This window comes from Camelus ferus, chromosome 20 (assembly GCF_009834535.1).
Source record: "Camelus ferus isolate YT-003-E chromosome 20, BCGSAC_Cfer_1.0, whole genome shotgun sequence".
NCBI lineage: Eukaryota > Metazoa > Chordata > Mammalia > Artiodactyla > Camelidae > Camelus > Camelus ferus.
In genome coordinates this window covers 13,851,460-13,859,564 of record NC_045715.1, presented here as the reverse complement: position 1 = coordinate 13,859,564, position 8,105 = coordinate 13,851,460, and the positions used below count along the sequence as shown (strand labels likewise).

The window sequence follows — 8,105 nt, the reverse complement described above, 5'->3', positions numbered from 1 at the left end:
ACAACGGAATTCTGTACTGTGTCAGGATGCGTTTAACAAGGCTTTGGTGTCTACTTGGTGTTTTTATGATTTGTAGAGCAGCAAGGCAAGTGAGTGTGGCACCCAAGGTAGTTACTGTAGTAATCACTGGTACAAGCGTCGAGACTTACTGAACTCTTTTTTTTTTTTTTTAGAGTTAAAGATGAATAAACATTTTGATAGTGCTGTCTCTAAAACAAACCAAAATACAGAAAGTTCATTAACTTGCTCACTACTCCGATCTCACAAAGTCCTTCTGTGATGACGATTAGGGAAAAAGTGTCTAGAAATTTAAATAAAATGAGCAGCTGTCACTGGAAGTTTCTTGAAACCATAATCCAAGATGACACCTTCATTTTCCTTTACACTAAAACCTATAGTCTGTCTTCTGGTGTTGCCGTGAATTATTGACGTTAAGTTAAAAATTGCTCCAGGATATAGAGCATAACAATCTCTTTAACAGAATGAAAAATTGATACCTATCAAAGAAGTAATCCTTCACTACTGACCAAATTCAAATCACTCTCGTCATCATAAATGCAGTAAGTAACCAAGCTTAGACTGAAATATGTGGTATCCTCACCCCACTTCCAACATCTGCAGGGCCCAGGCAAGAGTACATGTGGGGGTGCACATAGCATAGGTCTAAAAGTCATAAACCAAGCCAACAACTTGCTAAACAAAGTATGTTCTATCCTCCTATCTTGATGGATGTATTTTCATGATCGGAAGTCAAGGTAAGTTTAGAATTTTTCGACCGCTTGGTGTTGTGTGTCTGCAGCACTCAGCCCACCCCTCTTCTCTTCTCATCACCAGCTCCATCCTGTACTGTGAGGGCCTTGTGGTACATGGCACACGTGGACACCCTCGTCTTGCATCCAAGTTCTGTCTACCTTCTACCACCTCCCCAACAGCCGTCCATGGCTACCTGTAGTGCTAGGAGTGCGTGTTCTAGCTGTTTTCTGTCTGCCCTTGGGCCAGAACTGGAGAAGAGACCAATGCAGACCCTGGAGGAGGCCTCAGGGTTATTTGGGAAGGGAATTCCAAGGTCTTGGGTACCCAAAGTATGATCTAGAGAGCGGTCATAAGCTCCAGAGTGATGTGTCCTTTTGGCCATGAATGGAGCACATGGGCAGAGAAGAGCAGGACTGAGCTCTCTGAAACGTGGGGTCCAGGGCAGCAGCCTGTCCTGCCCACATCCTACAGTGGCTACCAGCTCACTTCCTGGCACCTAAGTGCTGAAACCACCCCATTCCTATTTAACAGTGTCTTGCTTATTTCCCTAAAATAATTGCTTTTATAAGCTTCTGGACAAACACTAGGAGAATAGGCCAGGAGAAGGAAAAGCAGCTTCCAGATATTACTGGAAGTTTGCGTTGCAGAGAGGCTGTTGAAAGCAGGGAACTGAAACCATCCTCTTACCCTCGAGGATGCTTCTTCAAACGTGGCAGACTCTCTGAACAAGCAAATGCATCGGCTCCTCATGTCACGCAGTCCCCCTCCCCAGCGATGCCCGTGCTGCGTGCTCTCTGTCATTGCTCCCCTTTCAAAGGACACCAGCAGGGCGAGTTGTGCTGGGCCACCTTCACCCCTCTCTGGTGGTCATCTCCTAGCTCTTGCCATCTGGATCATCCCATGTGGCATCACTGATTTCTTTGTGGGTCAAGACCTGACCTGGTATGTGCTTTTTCTCCCACGGAATTCAATCCATCTTCCTCTGCTTACCTCCTGTTGAGTGACTCATCTAGGGGTGGAGGGGGAAAGCCGGCCACACTTGAAAAAATGTGCCTTTGGATCCTGGTGATTTAATTGCTCTGTACCTCACATTTGATTTTTTACTATTTCAACCAATGTGATCAGAGAGATGAGAATAAAACTATGTGTTGACATTTCCTCATTGCACATTGGGAACCAGAAAATGAAAAGAAGAATGACCTTTTTCTCTGGTGGGGGTCATCTCCTTTTCACCTGAACTGTGTTCCTTAGCTCATTTCCTGCCAGGTGTAATTTCAGGTTCAACCTGTTTTTGAAAGTTGTGAATCATATCAGTGACTCAAAGCCAATTTGGGGAGGGAAAAAAAAAGCTAATCTATCTGTTTATAAAGAATCAAGCCTGGTAGAGAAATGAATGATTATTCCTGGAACTTTTGGCAAACACCCACCAAAGCATTATTCATTCCTTCATTCAGCAAAAATATGTTGAAGCAAAAATACTCTCAATGGATGGTGTCATATATAAAGGCAGTTAAATACTCTTCTGAAAGATACATAGGTTTTTTTTTTTAAGCTGGTTTCTTATTTTTCTCATGAGGGAAACAAAATTTAGAAGTAGTAGTTACTATAAATTTGTCAACTGTGATATTGTTTTGAAAAAGAGACAACCCAGACATACTGTGATAATGAGTTGATACATTAAACATTTGTTTTCTAAATCGCAGAGCTGGGAGAGGCTTCAAATATCACGCATACCACTTTTCCATTTCACTAATGAGTAAACCGAGTCCCAGAGAGGGTGAATGACTTCCTGGGGGTTGCACAGCCGGTCAGCCTGTGGCAGAGCCAGACCCAGAGCCTGGACCTTCCATCTTTCCAAAGCAAGCGCCCTCTCCAGGCACCTTCACGTATAGTTACTGTTTCTTTATTGTGAGAGCAAGGCATAGCTCTCTTCTGCTCTATTACTTGATATTCAGATACTGTTGCAAGATAGGTATTACCCTCCTTGCTTTAGAGAAAGGGAAGGCAAGTCTAAGAGAAAAATGTCATTTAATCAATGGTTTCCTGACTGGCTAGTGGCAGAGTTAGGATTGGAAAAGGCAAGAATCCCATCCCCAAGGTCACATTCTTCCCAAACTTGAGCACCACTTAACCTACACGATGCAGCCAGGGAGCATGTTCTTACTGTTTGGCATCTTTTCTTATGTAACCAAGACTGAACGGGGATGAATGAGACGCTGTCCCCAAACTGACATGTTTGTTTATTTGATCATTCATTCTTTCGTTCATTATTCTCTGGGTAAAGCACTGAGTTAGGTGCTATGGAAGAGAAAAGGAATGGGTAACAAGCAGGCCCGTCCCTTGTGATAGCCAGTGTCTGCAAGGGACTATAGGACTCGTTCACAAATAGCGTTAGTACGAGGTGGAATGGAATAACAGATTAAAAGTGGTGGGAAGTCTTACAGGACTTCCTGTCTGGGAGGAAAAGAAGATACTTCTATATGGTTGAGAAGGTTTAAGGACTTCTCAGGGAAGGATATCTTGGGAAGATTATGAGTTGTTTTGCTCTTTGAAAACAGTTCCTCTCGATGAGGAAAGAGAGGGAGGTTTCCTTCCAGAAGAATAGGTATAAAGACTTCATCAAAGAATAATTTGAATTAATGAACTTAAGGGGAAGGTGAGGAAGTCTGGATTTTCCATATGGGTCCTTGGAAAATAACAAAAAAGCTTCTAAACTTCTAGACAGCTGAGTCTTCTAGAATGTAAAAATCTAGATGCTAACTAAAATATAGGTAATGACTAAAAATACATAATTTATTACATTTGCTGGGCTCTTGCTCTGAGTTATGTAAATTTGAATGAATTGGTACATAAGTAAACTTTCCAATTTTGATGGAAATAAATAAAAAGTCAGTTGAATAGAAAGAGAGTCACTTGGGCAAGAAACAATCAGTTATTTTTGGAGGGATTTTTGTGATTCTAAGTGGCGAGTCTATGAGGGCAATAAAATATAAAATCAAATACCTTCACTTGTGAAATTATACAAGTTTTCATGATCCCTTTGGGCATTTTATTTTATTTTTTGTTGTTGTTTTGGGGGGAGGAGATAATTAGATTTTTATTTAGTTATTTATCTTTTTTTTTTTTTTTTAATGGAAGTACTGGGGACTGAACCCAGGACCTTGTGTGTACTAGGCATGTGCTCTACCACTGAGCTATACCCTCTCCACCTCTCTGAGCATTTTAAACTTTGATAACTTAGATTGAAAGCAGGTAAAAATTTCAAAGCACATTTAGATCTGTTTTTGGTTCACAACCTAATAGCACAAGGCATCCTAATTCTGAGTTTGAGACCCTCTGAAAAAAATTTTTTAAAATGGCCCTATAAATGAGAAGGAAAACATACCCTGAAACTGTTAAATGAAAGCCCATAGCAGTAGGCGGAGAAAAAGTTCACTTTGCCTTTAAAGACTGTTCTCAGATTTATTACTACCGTGCTCACAAGGTGGTATTTATAAAGTGTAAAGAATAATAACAACAACTGTAACTTCCCAAAGAGCTATAAAGAGGGCTCCAGCCACGTCTGTGACATTTTATTTCCTTAAAAACATCTGAAGCAAACACGGGGAAAATGAGAACAATCTGGATGGTGGTGACTAAGAGCCTCTAATTTTGTTCTCCCCTCTTTATTGTCTGTTTGAAATGCCTCATCATAAAACACCTGTACGCAGGCTTTACGAAGCCTTGATCATTTTTATAAGTCCTCAAATCATTCTGCAGAGCCACTCCTATATCAGTGTGTTGATTTACCACTGGGGAAATGACACAACGAAAATGACAGTGTAGAGTGACTAGGACTTCCAACCAATTAATGGAGATAGGGAAAGTGACTGGTAGAGGATCAGGAAATTTGGAGGGGCAAGAACTTCTCCCATCTTTAGCATCCCCAAAGCTTGTTGATGTCTTGTTGATGGCATTGTGCCTGGCAGGGGCTCTGAGTCATCTTCCTTCAGTGCAGTTTCCCTTACCAGTAGGCATTGGCTAGATGCCGTCTGAGGTGATTTGGCTACTGGAGGACTCAAGAATGTCTTTTCCAAGAGTTTAAGAAAGGTGTCCTACCCACAAAGCTGGGAGGAACCTCTCAAATATTTTTCCCATCAATTTTAGGTTTTCAGAGATTCAGGGAAGAAGGGCCAAATGTATGGTATCCAGCTGGGATATCTGACCATCTTTTACTAATAGCTTGTCCTCCTCTGTCTCATTGTATGCTTTTGATGAGAGGGCAGGAGATTTAGCTGCAGAAAGCTTTACCAAAAGGGATGGTGGTTATGGGAAAGCATTTTAGAAAATGTCCAAATTTCCCACTAGCATTTTTTGATTTGACAACCCTGCCAAGTACAGTTTATTACATGCTAGCCTTGGGGTCCCTTATAGCTATCAGATATAGTTTCAGGGAAATTTGTAAAAGAGATGAGGGCTGTTCTTACTACCCAGTGTGGAAGACTGAGTGCTTTTCATGAGACGGTTACGGTGGTCAGCATTTCTTTGCGTGCGTTATCTTGTTTGATTCTCACACCATTCTTTAAGATAGGGAGTTTCCCTTTTTAATCATAAGAAAACAGGCTCAACACTAAGAAAACAGTATGGAGTGTTCTTAAAAAACAAAAAATAGAGCAACCATATGATTCAGCAATCCCACTCCTGAGCTATATCCAGAAAAGATGAAAACTCTAATTCAAAACAACACATGCTCCCTAATGTTTATAGCAGCACTATTTACAACAGCCAAGACATAGAAGCAACCTAAATATCCATCATCAGATGATTGGTTGAAGAAGGTGTTGTATGTGTGTGTGTGTGTGTGTGTGTGTGTGTGTGTGTGTGTGTATTCCATTCTATACATATATACAGGTATACATATATATAATTGTCCATATTCCAATATATATAATGGAATATTACTCAGCCACAAAAAAGAATGAAATATTGCCATTTGCAGCAACATAGATGAACCTAGAAATTGTCATATGTAAGTAAAGTCAGTCAGAGAAAGACACATATTACATGATATCACTTATATGTGGAATCTAGAACTTAATACAAATGAAATTATTTACAAAACAGAAATAGACTCACAGATGTAGAAAAAAATTTATGGTTACAAGTGGGGAAAGGAAAGGGGAGGGGTAAATTAGGAGTATGGGATTAGCTGGTACAAACTACTATAACTAAAACAGATGAGCAACTAGGATTTACTACATAGCACAAGGTACTATATTCAATACCTTGTAATAACTTGGAAAATAATCTGAAAAAATATATAACTGAATCACTTTGCTGTACACCTGAAATGAACACAATATTGTAAATCAATCATACTTCAGTTTGAAAAAAGGAATAAAACAGGCTAGGAGGTTTAAATAACTTGACAAAAGTCACTTAGTAAATGGAAGAGCCAGGATTTGAACCCAAGTATGCTCAGATGCTACAGGTTAATCTCTTTTCAAAGCTCCTCCCTTCATAATTATCTTTGGAAGCTTTACATTTACTTTATATACTTACTTAAGAGAGATGGCGATGGAGCTTGGAAAGAAAAGGACTGGAAGTTTGGCAAAAAGGTGGTCTGGATTAGAGGCATATGGCTGGGCATAAAAAAATGGGCACAAAATATGAAGATTTTGGTATCACGTTAATACCCATCAGAATGTATCAGTCATCGGAGATGCACTAAACAACCAAGTAAGCAAGATGATTCTGGCCAGTTGACATTAGCGGCCTTCTGTCATTGGCCATCCTGGAACTGGGCACATCAGTGGAGTGGCCACAGTAGCAAAGATGGCGGCTAGGCGTGTGACCAGCAGCATGGGCTCCAGCTCACCAAGGCCCACTGTGCTACTGTTCCCTCCGAATGTCCAACTTTGCTGTTTCTAAAAATTGCTTTGGGTATTTTAGTTCTTTGGCAATTCCATATAAGATTAAAAAAAACCTTATAAATTTTGACAAAAAGAGAACTGGAATTTAAATGGGAATTCTGTTGAATCTGCAGACCAATTTGGGAAGAACTGCCATCTTAACAAATACTGAGTCTTCCAATTCATGAACGAGGTATAACCTCTCCATTTGTCCCCTTAAACCTTCTTTAATTTTTCTTTGTTTTTGTGTGTTTTATAGTTTTCAGTGTATAGATCTTGAACAATTTTAATTTTATATAACTTTTCTCTTCATTTTTTTCCCTTTAAGTACCTGAAAAAATAATTCTCAGAAAATAATTGGGCATATCTGTAGCTTGCAAAGTGTTGCTCACACAAGTAAAATGAGCAGAGCCAGAAAGAACTTCAGTGGCAAATAAGAATATATAATTATTTTTTAAAAATTTTATTGAAGTATAGTCAGTTTACAATGTGTCAGTTTCTGGGGTACAATGTAATGCTTCAGTCATACATGTACCTACATCGATTCCTTTCCATATTCTTTTTCATTATAGGTTACAACAAGATATTGAATATAGTTCTCTGTGCTCTACAGTTTAACCTTGTTGTTTATCTATTTTATATATAGTAGTTAATCTGCAAATCTCAAAAAAAAAAAAAACGTGGAATGCTTCACTGAATTTGCATGTCATCCTTGCGCAGGGACCATGATAATCTTCTCTGTATCATTCCAATTTTAGTATATGTGCTGCTGAAGCAAGCACTAATTATTTTTTTAATTTAAGAAATTTATTAACCAAAATTTTGAACAGTTTTGAAAAATTTAAACAAATTCTTTTCAAAATTAATTTGGATGGTAGTTTTATTATTTATTCACTCATTTATCTCTTTCACAAATACTTCTCTTTTCTAATTTAACATTTTTTTTTATTGAGGTATAGTTGATCTAAGCAAATTCTTAATGAAGGTAGGCTGAGTTCTATATTTTCCTAACTAGTGTGGGAAAAAGGATTTATTTTGAATTTGGCGATGCTTTCTTACTGAGTTTTCACCAGAAGTTTTCCTAATGTTAGATCACTCAATACCTTTCCTCAACATACAGGAAACTCTATGTGGATTGCAGACAAACTACATAGATAATTCTTCCCAAAAGAAATAATCTCTTCTCTATGCCTGTCAGAAGTCATTGGTAGAGAAGGAAAATCATTAAAATAAGGACAACTAGAGATGAGTTTTCTGATGCCTGCAAAAATCCGCAACATAGAGATAAATAATTCACGTTTTATTGTAAAGAACACAAGACTGGCTGAAGAGTAGACACAAGCACTTCAGTTAGAAACAGGGGTCCTCAGAGAGGAAAAGGGGAATCAGCACCATCACGGTCTCCTGATGGCTCTGCAGCTCCTGCCTGCTTCATCAGCAATGAGTGAGGTAGTGCTTCCA

At 39.0% G+C, this 8,105-nt stretch overlaps 1 non-coding gene across 1 annotated transcript; it reads right to left on the bottom strand.

Moving 5' to 3' along the window:
• Positions 1 to 7,318: 7,318 nt before the first annotated feature.
• Positions 7,319 to 7,426, bottom strand: LOC116658401. The gene has a single exon (XR_004313781.1). It is a non-coding gene; the product is annotated as a U6 spliceosomal RNA (small nuclear RNA).
• Between the last annotated feature and the right edge of the window lie 679 nt (positions 7,427 to 8,105).